This window comes from Misgurnus anguillicaudatus, chromosome 3, assembly GCF_027580225.2.
Source record: "Misgurnus anguillicaudatus chromosome 3, ASM2758022v2, whole genome shotgun sequence".
NCBI lineage: Eukaryota > Metazoa > Chordata > Actinopteri > Cypriniformes > Cobitidae > Misgurnus > Misgurnus anguillicaudatus.
In genome coordinates, this window is record NC_073339.2 from 21,325,851 (window position 1) to 21,342,015 (window position 16,165).

Consider the following 16,165-nt stretch of genomic DNA (forward strand, 5'->3'; position numbering starts at 1 on the left):
TCTCTCCACAGGTGATCGCTAGGGCACAGAACACTGTTACTGAACTTTGAATGTTTCTCACCGGCTCCGCTGCTTACAGCTTTCTGGGTAGGTATCACGTTCCCCGTTTTCCTCTATAGGTCAGCAGGGGGGCGAAGGTCACACACCACCTCGCCGGGTCGAGCGCTGCCCTATCCCCACTGCCCGTAGGCCGATCGAATCCCGGATAGGGGCGCCCTTTCGTAGAGACCACGGGGGCGGCGGACCCTTTCGCCTCCGACTCTGCGACAAATACAAACACAGGTAAGCTTACACCACGGATGCTTTCAGTATTTTACTCACAGTCCTTGACAGCTCTTGGTCTGCGTCCCTTCGTACTCTGAAAACAGCGCACAGCGTATGGTGGCAATAAGGTCGGAGGTCGTTGGCCCCTCCGTCCTCTGCCCAGTGGAGAGAATGGATGGTGCAGGGCTTCTCTGACAAGACACACAGCAACCCACAGCAAATACACAGCACCACTCCAACGTGAAAAAGCTTATGATTTGTAAAGTCTCACTCACCACACTGTAAGTGCAACACCACAAGGGAAGCACCCGATGTCCTCCACTGCGCTTGGGGCTAACATAGAGGTGATGGCAAACACGACCAAACCAGAGTCTCGTTGCTGTGGCTGTTTGGACGTATGCTTCTAGCGGCTCGCCCACCGCGCTGATTATAGGGGTAGGGCCGCCTTCCTAGTCCTGGAGGGCTCCAACGATCACATAATTTGAATTTCGGCCCGTTATACTACACCAACGGGCATACTCACAGCGGATAGCCTTTGTTTACGTTGTGTAACGAGGTCAAATCTCTTCCTGCTTTACTCCTTCCAAAATACTAGTTGGACCAAAGTTCCTTTCTACCCGTAGGTTTCTTCGTTAAATCCAGCCGGTCCACCGTAAACTGTAACAAGAGAGGGGGGAGAGAGAGAAATACAGACAGCCACCACGTCTAACAATGAGCACAGCTCCGTTCCTCAGCACACACTAAAGCACCAACTGTCATCTAACTGTGCTTTTTATACTCCTCTTTGCACTCCAGTTATCCAATTACCCGGCGATCTCTTTAACTAGGCACAGCTGTGCCCAATCGGCTGATTACAGCCTTCACGGAGCCGCCGGATGTCCGGTGTTTCTGTTTTTCCGGTCGGGGCGGAAACATCCGGGCGGAACCAAACTTCTTCAACTTTTGGTTCCGCCCTGAAAAGTCGTCACCCCGTGACATCGACGCGAAGCGGAGGGTCTTGTATCACACTGAAGGGGCTTATTTACCCGATAACTACCGGCTGCCTCTACATTATCCCGCTTATTACACGGCTACTTGCCACATAAGAAAAAAAAACTGGACATGAATATGAATTTGAAACATTTTATTGGCATATTTGTTTTAAATTAACAAGTTTTCCGTGAAACTTTGCACAGATGCATAAAATGATCATAATACCTTAAGATCCTCTGCTTCATACTTGTATGTTTCCATTTTTTTCTCTTTTAGCCAGTCTTTGAGAAGTTTTAATGCCCATTCTGTATTTTTTTGTGTGTTGGCTTCGTAGCTGTCATGCTCTATTTTGTCAAGTTCAGTCTCAGTAAGCTCTCTGTGTCTTGTCGTTGTTCGTTCTTCTATCCACTGTTTAAATGTTTTGTTTTTTCCGTACATGTTAAAATGGATGTCAAAATGTTCCATTCTTAATTGTGGTTGTCCAGTGTTTGTCACAAGATGGCGCCAAACAGTAATCTTTGTTGGCGCGGAGGGATTTAAAACATACAAGTAGTTTCGGCTATGCGTTATTAATTTGGAGCGGTTATTATTTGAAAAGAACGAACCTGCAAATGTCTCAACTGACCAAACAGAATCAAACATTCCAGAGAGCGATGTAATATATATATATATATATATATATATATATATATATATTTAAGCAATATCGCTCGAGTAGGAGTGTGATATAGCTCTATATCATCACGGCTGTGATTAGGCCAGAGGCACGAGGCCGGAGGCCGAGTGCCGGAGGCAATCACAGCCGTGATGATATAGAGCTATATCACACGACTCCGAGAGCGATATTGCTTTTATACAACAGTTCGACGGCACACGTTTGAAAAACGAAAACTAGAAAACAACAACGGAGTTATTTTAAAAGCCTCTTTGTTTGAGAACTACTTCTTCCGCCACGGATTTGAGGGCGGCCAGAATGACAGGTAAAACTTTCGGCTGCTTTGAAGCTCATAACAACTCAATGGACGGAAAAGCCGTTACTTTATATTACCGTTTCTTGGTCACAAAGTGTAGTTTTAAGATTAGTTCAGTTGAGAATGTATATGTATTATATTTAAATCTGCAGTCGATTAGTAAAGATAGCGCCTGTTTGAACGTTTGCTTAGTGAGATTCGGTACGAATGAGAACCAAAGCATGAGCGGACATCAGTGTTCACTCGCCCCGCTGACCACCGCCCTCTCTGGGCTACATCTCTGAAAGAGATACCCTGGCTCTCATGTTGGCCTTGTTTGTTTATGATCGTCAAAATGAGATCAAATCAGCAGTATTTGGTTTCATGATCAAACTATTACTTGTTTTTTAATTCATATTAAGTGTCTTTTGTGTTGTTATTGTTTTGGCGCGAGGTAAAAGTTAATAAAACTACTTGTATAACGCTACTATTGCTTTCTCATTTATTCTTAACGTGATACGAGCACTCGATTATTATTATTAAACTTTGTTCTGGTCAGTACTATATAAAACGGTGTTTTATAAGTGTCAGAGAGATGTTTTTGCATGCTGCTTATAAATATACCAGTGGCGATATCTCATAACATGTTTTAATAGTCAGGTCACGATAAAGTAAATGATCAATGTCCACATTTAAAAGCTGCGGGGCTTACCTGCAGTTTCACGGTGTTTTCGCGTTCTGATAAGAAATATAGCTCCAGAAAAAAAACGAGTGTTTATATTCCTCTTTCCAAGTGTTAATAATCCACACGATGTGACAAGACATTTCTCCCATTAACTGTAACGTAACATCCAAGAGCGCTGATCTTTGACGGAATAACTTCTGATTGGGGATTCACAGACTGATTTATGAGCTAGTAAACTAATGAGACAAACGGAGTGATTCAAAACAGGGCGTCGGTGTTTTTCCATTCAGAGATGAGCCTGCTTAGGACCTCCATTCACTAGGTGCACTGTTAGACATTTTCAAGGATTTTTACAGTAACCTACTGGCAACACTGTTGCCAGTAGGCTACTGTAAATAAGATTTACAGTTCTAAACTGTATTTCCATTTTACAGTATTTAAATGCTACTGTAAATATGTAATACAGTGTGCTACTGTAAAAAAAACCCAGGTTTACAGTATACTACTGTATACTATACTACTATTCTTTTTATTTGTTATACATTCATTTTTATTATATTTAAATTAGCTATAATTTTTAGATAAAATTTGTTTTTACATTTTAACCTACAGATACTGCTAACATTTAATTCAAAGAGACAATTTCAAATATTGAAGCCTTTATTTAAAACAAAACAAATACTTTAAGAAGTTGTGTGAAATTACATTTAAAACATACACATTTCAAATCATTTGCAGTAATACATTTAAAATAACACAAATTATAAACATACATACGTATAACACTGATTACAGGTGTAGTTAATCCAAAAATTGTAATTTTATAATTTAAACAATGATTTTCTTTGGTTTTCCAGTTACAATGGGAGTAGTCTGTGACCGCATTATAAAATGGCTCCACATTATACGTGCTATATATTTCAAGTGTCCCAAAGACATACAAAAAGGGGTGATGAAAATATAATCCATATAATCAATTTTGACCCGACATTTCTCTAAACGAGTAATGCAAGTAAACAGCTATACCTGATGGATAGGATGCTCACAGTCAAGTTTACTGTCAGGTCTGCAACAACCAGGATATACCAACAAAATATACACATCAGGAAGAATGTGTAGATGCAGTATTTGGAGAGTCTTTGGCATAGGACTTCACAGGCAATCATGTCTGCCTTTAGACGACTTTAAATTATGTCAAGTTACATGGAGTTATGCTATAATGATTTGGTGTTATACATTTTGCATCCTACTTTTGAAGCTAGAGAGGTGATCATGACCCACTACCACTGTAACCAGAAAACCCATAACACCACAAAATCAGCATCATAATAGCAAAATTAAAATTTCTGTGACCCTTTAATTTAGTCTAGTTAAGTTCTCTTAAAATATAACTGGTTTAAAATGAAACAATAACTGTCTGTCTTTACATTTATCTTCACATTTACAGAAAAAGGCAAATAACATACAGTGCAATGCAAAGTATAAATTTTTTATCAGCATGTGCATTCCCTTGTTCGAACCCATGGCGTTTTATGATGCTAACACAATGCTCAACCCCAGAGAAAGGTTCTAAGAACGTTCCTTGAAAGTTCCCAAAGTTCCCAATAACGTTATGAATGTTTTTGCTTGTAATGATAAAAAAACATTACATTCTATTATTTACAAACTGTTGTAAAACATTATTTCTTAATGTTCTGTTAAAATATTGCATATAAACACTCATAAAATATACTAAACATGCGTTTTAAACATTGTGAGTACATTTAAACATGACATTGTCTGAAAATAAAATGTAACATTCCTTTAACATTCGCACAATCAAGAAACATTCCTAAACAATTTAAAAACTGGACACTTTTAAGTTGGCTTAACATTATTGGGACCTTTGGGAACGTTGTTAGAACTAGAACTTAGAACTAGAGGAGATATACTCTTTAGCCTTTACTTACAGTAAATACAGTAAATGTACTTACAGTTCTGAATGCACATCAAAATGAATTGTCATAAGAAATAATACAGTAACTTCAAAAAAATACCATACTTCTGTTATAAAATAATCCTGTGAGTCCTGTAAGCAAAAGAAAGATGGTCATAATTATTTTGAACCACAGTTTTTTACAGTACTGTTTGTTACAGCTGTTAGTTAATTAGGGAGACCTAACTAACCCATATATGCAGCACATACTGTATCTTATTGAGAAGTGTCTCACCTAATACAAGTTGTTTCACTCAAACTCTGTGAGGTGGTGAAGAAAGGATGGATATTCTGTTTTCCTCTTCATCCTCACATGACTCTCATTCCAGGTCTTGCAGTGTATTTTGTTACATCCTCCTTAATTTATCCTTCCAAAGAATTTTGGACAGCAGAATAAATGCAGGGAAAAAAGGACATATTTAACACATTTAATACATGATGCTAAACACTCATATTTTTCCAGTAAATACTGTTTTGAAATGATAACCAGAGTAGATGTACTCTACTCGAATCACTGCACCATGGCCACAGGTCTTGCATACACGTAAGTTAGTATGATTTATTAATTAGGTTTATGCTGACTTTGGTAAACTAATATTACCGTTATATGTCAAGCAACGCGTCCGGTTAACGGTTCTAAAATGTTCCGTTCGGGTAAACAACAACCGCAGGTCTGATAATAAATAACTTATATAGATTATTTTACCTTGCTGGTCTTTTTTCATTCTCTCCTCTCGTGTATCTTCAACTGAAAAGCGCCGCTGTGCTGTCCCAGGGAAAGTCTTGTTTGAAAACTCTTCAGTGTATGTGCACACCTGAAATCGGTCCTCTGAACACCTGTGCTGCTACATGGTTCCTTAGCTAAAATAAGTCAACGCCTGTGTGTATACAATTGTCAAAAATGATGATTTTGAGAAAAATAAAATAAGGATTTGTGTGAACAAGGAAAATACCACCAAAAGACTGTTAGAAAATATACAGTTGCATACAGCAATTTTAAAAAATACAGTAAATTACTGTATATGATGTATGATGTCACAGAAAATTCCCAAAATGCAACGCGAATTACAGTTATGTACTGTATAAATAGTTTACAGTATAATACTGGGTGACATACAGTAAATAACTGTAAAAATTACAGAAATGTCTAACAGTGTGGCGGAATGATACGAAAGGTGAAGAGGTTACAGTGCCGATATCAGCACAATATCGCACAGGTTTTAGCCAATCAGATTCGAGAACCACAAAGAACTGTTGTATAAATATATATATATATACACACACACACACACAAAATAATTACACACAGTGCACACACAAACTTTTATTTTGTATGCAATTAATCGTGATTAATCGTTTGACAGCCCTATAAAAACAATAACAAAACCCCGCCCCTAACCCCAACATCACAGGGTCAAAAGCAAATCGTACAATAATGTACAAATATGGTTGTACGAATTAGCTGCCTCGTCAAATACATACGAATTGCCATCAGATAGCAATGGGTGCAGAGTATCAGTCACTCAGTGAGGTACCATCTGAGGTTGAAAGGCTCAGAGTAAGGTCAGTATCAGCATGCAGCATTATTGATATAGTTGTGCTTACGTGGTTGCCCATCCAAGTCGTCTGTAAGAGAGATGAGAAAAAAAGCCAGACTGAAACCAAACATTGCAGTTTGGCAAATAGTGTGTTTAGAGAGGGAGGATAGTGTTCTTTACTATTGAAAAAATGACTTTCCAGACATGCAAACAAGTTTGATTCACTAGAAATGTTAAAGTAGATCCTTGTTTTTATACCAGGCTGATTATATTTTGTATCCCCTAAACTATACCCTCACAGACCTGTTAACATACCCACCACATGCATACACATGCAAACGCACTCAAAAGGTGCTATAGATAAAAAATACCTGTAGAACAAACCAAAATCAATTGGTTAGGCTACAAATATACCTTACACCTTCAAAAAGTAATTTTGATACTATAAATTAAAATACAGAAATAAACTTGTTTGCATTTACATTGTACAAGGCAACATTTTCAAATTACATAGACATCAATTTTATGGGAGTGTAATCTGTGTTTATAACTCTGTGTAGTTGTAAAATCACTGTGGGTAAGTAAATATTTTATATTCCTAACGCTGTTTATCATAATGGAAAGTCTTTGAATTAAATACCCTAAGGTTTCCAGCAAATTGGAAAATAAATGAATCACTTGCCAGTGTAATCTCATCAAGAGCACTTATCTTGCGCGAAAAGTAGTTCATCTAGAAATCGTGTGTCTTGAGTGATCCGATAATAACACAAGAACAATTCTTGTTTGTTGTATAGCAGGCCTATGTCAGTGTGCAGAACTGCATAAAATATGCAATAAGATACTGACTTACAGATTATACAGTTGTTTACCCTATTTTAGGGATACACATATAATAAATGATATAAAATTAGGCACCTCGGGGTTGCAACACCTCAAAACATTTATGAGAGCTTCTTGTTTGCAGAACACTTTGCTGACCTAATTTTTTTGTTGAATCAACTCAGATTTACAAGTCATTTCAACTTACTATTATTTATCTTGACTAAAGATGAGTTGTTATAACTACAGGTGAGTTGTTATAACTTATAAAATTAAGTTGACTTTTCTTAACTATATTTTATAAGTTGTGACAACTGTTCTTTGTTGACATGACAGGTAAATCTGGTTGATTTAACAAAAAATTTTAAGACAGCAAAGTATTTTTTACAGTGCACTGTACACCACTGATTTAGCATCTTATTGAAACAGTTCAAGCTACACTGTCAGAAAAATAATGGTCCATAGCTGTTACTTGGGTGGTACCATTTCAATACACATTTGCACCTTGATGGATCTAAAAAGAAACATACACTTGTGTTCTATTTCATTTATTATTATTTCAATTATTCAATTATATCTTTTATTTATTTTATTCTTATTTGTATTATTCCGTTATATTATATTTTATTGTATTTTTGTTTTTTCTATTATACTATACATTACTTTCTTAATGTTGTTTAACCATATGTTGGTGATGTATTGTCTTTTAATGCTGATATGAGTCTCCATCTCAAGGTTTTTATTAACGTTATAAGAATTTGTGAAACAGTCAACTGTGTTTAATACCACCTGCTAAATCTGCTTCTAGTCAGACCATTGACAAAGTCAGACCATTGACGAAGTTAGTCCAACCATCAATGAAACCATCAATACTAATTTAATAAACCATTTTTATTTTATTATTACATACTGCTTGCTGTTTTCTCATTTACCTCTATATCTGCATTATGGCTTAACTCTTTCACCGCCAGCGTTTTTTAAAAAGTTGCCAGCCAGCGCCAGCGTTTTTCATGATTTTCACAAAAGTTTAATGCCTTCTAGAAAATGTTCTTCTTCAAATATATAAACATACAATAATGAAAGAACCAAATGAAAGAACAGACCCTCTGCTTTCAAACAAAAAAAACCTGTTTCATCCTACCTTCAGTAGTTCTTTTGTTATCAGCTTTTGAATATGGGTAGGTTTCTGCAAAAACACCACATTTTAAGCAAAAAGCAGAGATAATCCCATTTTTGTGACGGACTTTTCATAGAGATCCCATTCAGAGCGATCTTTAAAACAGACACGGACATGCAGCAGCTTGCCATAGGGCGATACTTCTGGTTTTAAAAAGTTGTGGAAGGGCCACCTAGTGGATAATAGCGGTATTGCGGAAAGACTGAAATACTCGTCATTGGCGGTGAAGCGTTTTCTATTGATTGACGAGATATCTTGTCAATGGCGGGGAAAGAGTTAACAACAGAGTTAACTACTGTGCCATTATTCCTTGACATGAGAGTGATTTAGTGAGCTGGATCTGTGGTATCGAACAATTTTGTACGTAGCCATACTAGTTGAATATGTCAACCTAAAGAGTTTGTATTAGTACCTCAAAGAAACCAGACAATCTCCCGGGAATTTGTACGTATTTTATGAGTTGCGTAATTTGTACAAAGTAAATTGTATAAAAACAAATGATTATCATTAAAAATAATAATTAAACCTAAAAAAACAACAGGATCTCACGAAAAGTCATGTTATAGTCACGAAAATTGTTATTCTTGTCCATGCAACGAAATTGAGCTTTTTTACGTGCCATGAGCACCAATGTCTTTTTCGTGTCACTCGTGGTACGAATTTCTATAAATAGTTTTTTGTGTCCGTGGCACGACTTTCTTTTTCGTGACATTTTATGTATTGTTTTCTCTTTTTTCCCCTATTTTTAAATCATTGTTGCTTGGGATTGGGGTTAGATTTGGGGTTTGGGATAGGAAGGACTTTTATATATTGTTTTCTACATATTTTTCTTCCGCTTTTAAAACTATTCTCGCCTGGAGTTGGGATGAGAGTTGGGGTTTGGGTTAGGATGTCTAAAATTTTACAGAAAGTGATTCTAACCCCAACCCCAAGCGACAATGGTAAGCAAATAGGAAAATTAATCACATTTTTCGTGATTTTAACACGACTTTCTGTGAGATCAGTCTTTAAAAAAACATGTGGTTGCATGAGTTAATGTGAATTAGCCACCCCGTAAAATACTTTTGATGTCATGAGATTGCGTTGGAGGTACATACTGGTACCAAAGAGTGTATATTCATACCTTGTTAGTATTATAGAATTGAGAGCAAATGTATACCTGTGTATCTGTACCTAAATGGCACCTATTAAGACCTTTTCAAAGGGTACTGCCCCAGTGACAGCTTGGGACCATTTTTACTATTTTTTTCTGGCAGTTTAGTATCTGACATTTCCATATACAGTATATTAAAGTTAATTTTGAAAAAAATCAATACTTTTAGCTTTGAGTTTGAAGTTCTTAATCAGTCTGTGTAAATGGTTTAACAGTGGAATTGCTGTTAACTACACTATCATGTTCTTGCAGGAAAAAAGCCAACCAATCAGAGCTTAGCGGTCATTTCCATGTCCTCTCAGTCTCACTCTCAATAGTTTATATATTTGTTTGGTTCTTGTCTTTACTCTCTGACAAAAAAAAATCAAAGAGGAGCTCCCTGTTAAAAATGAATCAAGCATGAGTCAAGCATTCCACGGTGCATGGTATTAATTATAATCATCACCTTGTGTTTGCAAATGTTAGCTGTAAATGCGTGAAGTTTCTTCAGTATAACCAGTGCTGGGCAAGCTACTTGGAAAATGTAATGAGCTAAGCTACCAGTTACTTCACATTAAATGAAGCTTCACTACACTGAAGCTACCCCCCTGGGAAATGTAGCAAGCTAAGCTACATCAATAGTAGCTTGCTACATCCAAGCTATTTTTTTATTTTTAACCAGTTTTATTATGTAATTATTTATTCAGTTCCCATTTAGAATTTTGATAATTATAGGCAATTAAAGCATAATGTAGACCTAGGTACTTCACATTATGGGGCGGTTTCCTAGACAGGTCTCATTCTACTCCTAGAATAAAATGCACGAGTAAGCTGCCTTAATTTAAAAACACCTTGCCCTGCATACCTTAACACAGCTCCGAAACTTTCAGAAGTGTACGCGGATCTGGAGCTACCTCTACCATCATTTAAAATCAACTCCAGACACAGAAACGAGACCCGCCCTCCCTTTCACCCTGATTGGCCCCGACCTGACCCTGACTGTATGAAACAACTAATCAAACTGATGATGGCAGTTACATTACCCAATCAGAGGTAGAGCACGAGTCTTCACAGGATGCGAGTGGTAATGTTTTGTATGAATAAAGGCTGCACAACTTGAAAATACGGGGAAACAATGTTCCGTGTCGATTCAAAATGACGCGCTTATTCACAAATTCAGGACGACTTCAGAAATGTTTGGAAAATTGTAGCTTGTGTGGAAGCTACCGCACTACTTGGTCAAAAAAGAGCTTAGCTACTAAAAAGCTATTTGATTTAGAAAGCAGCTAAGCTACCGCCAAGCTACTGAAAAATGTAGTTAAACTACTAGCTTAGCTACTTGTAGTGAAGCTACTGCCCGGCACTGAGTATAACCACACGTTTTTAACCCACTGAAGTAATGCCTCTCTGCATTTGCATGCCATCAAAGTTGGATTTCTTCATGCATCACACAATGGCATCTGTGTCTTTAAGTGCTTGATGGCTGCGCATCTGTGCTGCCATTAGCATTAGCCAAGTGCTGCTAGAGTAGAGTTAACAGATGCATCAGCGGGCGCGGGTTGGACTGCAGCCCATAAAGTGGGGCCGCACGTCAAAAACCATTAGACGGCACGCTTTGATTAATGTTGTAAGTGATTGTGTGAATAGCACTCTGGGACTGCAGGAGAGAAAGGTTATCCTCTCACAGAGGAGCAACACGAGAATGTCACAGGAATAATGAATATGCCCGTCATGTTATTTCCCTCTCTCTTTCTCTCTCACGCCTTCTTTTCTTCCCTTCCCTCTCTCGCTTTTCTCATTCTATCTGTTTTGTCATTCACTGCCGCTGGTACCTCGGCTGCTGCAATGTGGGCTTGCTTTCAGCTTCCTGTGTGTGTGTTTGCATGGCTCCTCCCTTACCTCTCTGTGTCTGGTGTAAAGACGCATGAATTATTGATTTGCTGTGATAATAGAAAGAGATATGTCATATCTTTTGGGCTATATGCCACTATCATATGTGGGTATTAGGCATCGTTCCATCTGTAAATATTGGATAAATATATATAGCTACGTCAGAACACAAATAGAAAGAATATGGAGAATGTGTTGATGATTTTATCTGAGAGACGCTGTGACCTATGTGAGGAAGAAATTTAGAGGGAATTTAATTAATCTATGTTTAAATCCCAAACCTTTCTAAAGTATGCAAATCCATTCCATTGGGGATTTTCTGCACTTACGTGTCCTTTGGTAAAAGTGCTTCATACATTTTTTATGCAGAGTTTATTTATTCACATATCTGTTGGTATTTAAAAACAAAAAAGTGCATAAAACTAAATTAAAATTAAATGAAGTAAATTTAAATGAAGAGAATCTTATTTTTATATTTAAATAGTTTTAATATTGTCTCAGTTTCTTTAACTATTTGAGCAGCCACATGCAGTCGAGACAAAGATCCTTTGACATTCAGGAAATGTAGTCATACTTTAAGCACCATTTCCATTTGATCTGTTACGCCATCTTCGGGTTTTTCCAATTTGATAACCCCCCCACCCGCCTACCCCAAACTCCTGTTCTCCCATAACATGTTCAGATGAATCCATCTGCTCTCCTTGTCTTCTCACCCCACGTTCCCCTCCTCTACAATGGATCAATAAATGAAATGCTATGTTTAAACTGAATCAAATTTTCCACTTGTAGGACCAGGCTTGCTTTCATTCCCTATCCGTATCACTCCAGTGGCCTCTGTCTCGTCGTGTCCCCACATCCAACCCAAAGCATTTATCTTCCCCATATATACAATTAAACGCACCAGTAAGTTCAGTCATTTCATTAGATTGGACCTGTTAGAATGCGCGTGGGCTAGAGGCCCCTAAAAATGACCGGCGTTGTAATTGCATGGATTGTGTTTATGTTCATTCATGAAAAGCAGACCATGCGCCAGGCATCCACCTGTCACTCTTTTGATTGGCAGGGCAGCAGTCAAACGCTGCACGAGGAAGTAACACACACACACAGACACACACGTCCACCCACATTTGATTTCTCTTCTCTCAGTGATACACGATTAAGATTTCATGCATTCTTTTGACCAAAATCTGGGTGCACTCAAGCACGCCCTGTATTGATTACTTTTAGCGCAAACACTAGGCCAAGTGTGATATACATAATTGGGAGGTTGTCAGGGGAAAAGGTAGGCTTTCCTTGCGATGAAGAATTGCGGACACCTTGATATGTACACATGGTGCTTTGTTTTGTACAACATGGATATATTTCAGCCTAACAGGTTTCTTTAAACCAGAGGTTCTCAAATGATGGGCTACGACTCAAAAATGTCTGGTCGGTTTTGATAGGAGAGGAAAAACATACTACATACTGTACAATGCAAATAACAGAATAAAACTAATGGCACTTTTTCATTGCATAGTACCCCACAGGTTGGGTCGGGTCAGTTTATTTTTGGGGGCTTTTCCACTGGGTGCAGTACATAGTACCCCATACTATTTTTAGTACCACCTCGGTTGTCCAGGCGACCTAAGATGATACATAGGGTGACCATATGTGCCATTCTTCCCGGACGAGTCCTGGCCAGGATTTCGGGTGCGTCTTCCAGAAGTTGTATTTGTCGACCACATACGTCATAGAGGATTATTATTATGATTACAGAAAAGCAACCGTTACATTTTAAGGTAAGAATGAAACTACGATTGTATGTCTTATGTTTTTAACTGAATGACATATGCGGTCAACAAATACGACTTTCGGAAGACGCACCGAAATCCTAGCCAAGAATGGCAAGTATGGTTAACCTATGATACCAAAACGTGACGCAAAAACACTTTGTGTCACTGATTGGTCTGAGAGAATCGTCACTACCAGCGTCATTGCTATAATGTCTTTTATAATACTATAAAAGATTAGCTTTACCTTGGTGCTAGCTTGCGCTGTCTAGAGTAAACCTGTTGCCATCTGTGCTTTGCTGTAAGTTCCCAAACTCCCTTTTAGCAATAAAAACATCCACAGGTTGAGAATCAGGAACACCATATCAGTTTTTTACAGACTTGCATGTTCTGGCGGCACATTGGCAATGCACACGTCTGCATATATGCTTAAATGCAACTTAAATGAGGCTCAGCGGGTGTTTTTGTACAGAATTTGTCATGTGAAACAGAGGTAGTGATAATTGTGATGTGCAAACATCTATTTGTGGTGGTCAATTTTAATTTTGTGGCATACTGAGAAATAATTGAATGTATGGGGATGTAGTGCATTCCACCACACTCTCACTTGTATGATGTCACAGCAATAGGCAGCGCAAATATAACGACACGCCTATAATCCCTCCCACTCCTAAGTGTTACTAAACTCGATGGAAAAGCTAACCAAGTTAAAGTGAGGTGAGCTGACCCGACCTAAACCGTGGGGTACTATGCAATGAAAAAGGGCCATAACTGTCAGGTTTTTAAACTTTTAAATTCCTTACCAAATCAAGTGTACCAAACCACCTGTACAGAACTTTGGCCAAATAGAGTACTGTAGAGTCCAGAGGTTGAAACACAGACGGATGACATAACATCCCCTCATCCTTGAAAAAATAAAACCAAAGTCAACTGCGGAGAGGATAAACATTGTGGATAGGGATGCAACGATAAATGCCAATATACACTAATGATACCTGGCCGATAACTATTCTGAATCGCACAGCCGATATAATGCACAGCTATTTCATGTACTACGAATTTTGATCAGTAAGTCCTTATCGATCTGAAATCACTGTTAGTTTCAGTTGTTTATAACATGCATTTGAAAAAGCAACAATTGTCAAACATAATCATTATACATATTCTTTCTTATCATGAAAATACCTGAAAAGGTTTGAAGAACAGCAATATAAATATGCTTAAGCCATTACCTGGAGCTGCATGTGTAATGGTTCTTCTTCTGCTGCCCATATTGAGTTTCTGCACAAGAGCGCCCTCTGGCTCTTGGATGTAGCGGCATTTCACCGTAATTCATTGAAAGGCATAGCAAGCATCATCGGACTATATATCGGTGCACCCCTACTTCATGTAAGAGCATTTAATCTGAAGACATATATAGAAACCAAATTAGTTGTTGAGCATATAGCTCATGAGGTTCAAGGCAATATCAATAAATAACAAAATTTGATTTTGAGAAAACATTTTTGTTGACTTTCAAATTTAGAATAAACTATTTGGGTACTGTTTCGTATAACTACTTGTTTATAGATCATTATCCAGAATCCTTCTTTAAACCACTAAAATAAATGGAAATAGTGTAAATGTGATCATGGGGAATACATTGCAATCCTTAATCTCTGTATACAGCGTATTGTATTTTCAATGTATACGGTTAGAACATTGTTTGGGCTACATAAATAGTTCATCTCTAAACATTAGGTTAAGGATGAAACATTGCTCCTTTGAGGGACAGGTTTCTAGCAAACATTACAGTGTGTTATCATGTCAATATTTTGTTAGCATCTAGATCCATCGCAGCAGCTATAGTGTGTTTCTGAATTTGGAATGTGTTGTTTTTTTCCCTCTGAGACACTGAAGATTGCACTAATCAAGCAAGAGCAAACTTTACACTGCTGATAATGGAGCCAAGAATCTCCCCGACTTGCTTTCTAATGATGAAAAACAAACATGTGTGCTGAGCTGACCTGACACCGGATCGGCTCTCTGATGAGATGTGTGGACAAGAAAGCCAGTTATGCTTCTGCATCCCTCAAATCCCATTCGGTCAAACATGAATGCAAGGGAACGAACACTGGCAATGTGTAATATCTCTATAAACTCACGTCCTCTGTGTTGACATGGCTTTTGGCAAACATAGAGATCTGACCTGGAATACCAGATTCCCCCACACACACACACCCTTAGCTGTGCTTGTTTATAGCTATTCCCAGAGCATACTGGGTCGTTTTCCCATGTTCTCTCCTCGGGCAATCAAACAGAAGTTTCGCTTACTAGCCCCTGCCTCCACTCCTGGGCTTTCCCATTACAAAAAACATTCACTTACAAGGTGCGTGCTCCTGTGGCGCAATGCAAATACTCTATTGGTCGGCCGGGATTGGAGAAGGTGGGGGAGGTAGGGCTGCCACAATCCTGACCCTAAACAACATCTATTCTTAATGCCTGTACTCAACAAGACTCCGGTTTTGAAACAGATCAATAGCAGCAAGTGGTCAAATACTAGCTGGGCTTAAACAGTGATGGGTTTTTGGAAGGGATTCACTTAGTGAATGAGAAAAGCAGAGATCCCACAACACAAAAAACCAATGGAGACAGCTTGCCTCAGTGCGCTTGGTGAAGTGTTCATACAGGAAGACCTGAACACATTCAATAAGCAGCGATCAGGCGCATTGGAAGAAGAGTGCAAATGATCTTCACCGATCCAAATGTGGGTCTGAGTTCACCGTTCATAGGGCACATTAGTGCAGCTAACTTTCTGATGTTGCGGGTTCTAGTCCTGCCACAGCTGAATCTCTGCTTGGCAACTTTTTAACATAAGATAGATAAACCTTACAATATTTTTCCAGTTAATTCAGATATTCAGTATGGTTTTTTTGGGCATTTTTGCAAATGTGCCTTGTAATAGAGATGCTATATTCAGATGATTTTTTAAATGTTATTGAACATTCCTTCATT

The 16,165-nt window shown here is 38.2% G+C and overlaps 2 long non-coding RNA genes across 2 annotated transcripts; both read right to left on the minus strand.

The window, feature by feature from the left end:
• Window positions 1–3,513: 3,513 nt before the first annotated feature.
• Window positions 3,514–5,997, minus strand: LOC129419296 (uncharacterized). The gene is made up of 3 exons (XR_012360384.1): window positions 5,553–5,997; window positions 5,082–5,214; window positions 3,514–4,939 (listed from the first exon to the last, which is right to left on the minus strand). It is a non-coding gene; the product is annotated as an uncharacterized lncRNA (long non-coding RNA).
• Window positions 5,998–6,262: 265 nt separating this feature from the next.
• Window positions 6,263–14,770, minus strand: LOC141353335 (uncharacterized). Its single transcript, XR_012360386.1, has 3 exons — window positions 14,404–14,770; window positions 13,975–14,076; window positions 6,263–6,472 (listed from the first exon to the last, which is right to left on the minus strand). It is a non-coding gene; the product is annotated as an uncharacterized lncRNA (long non-coding RNA).
• Between the last annotated feature and the right edge of the window lie 1,395 nt (window positions 14,771–16,165).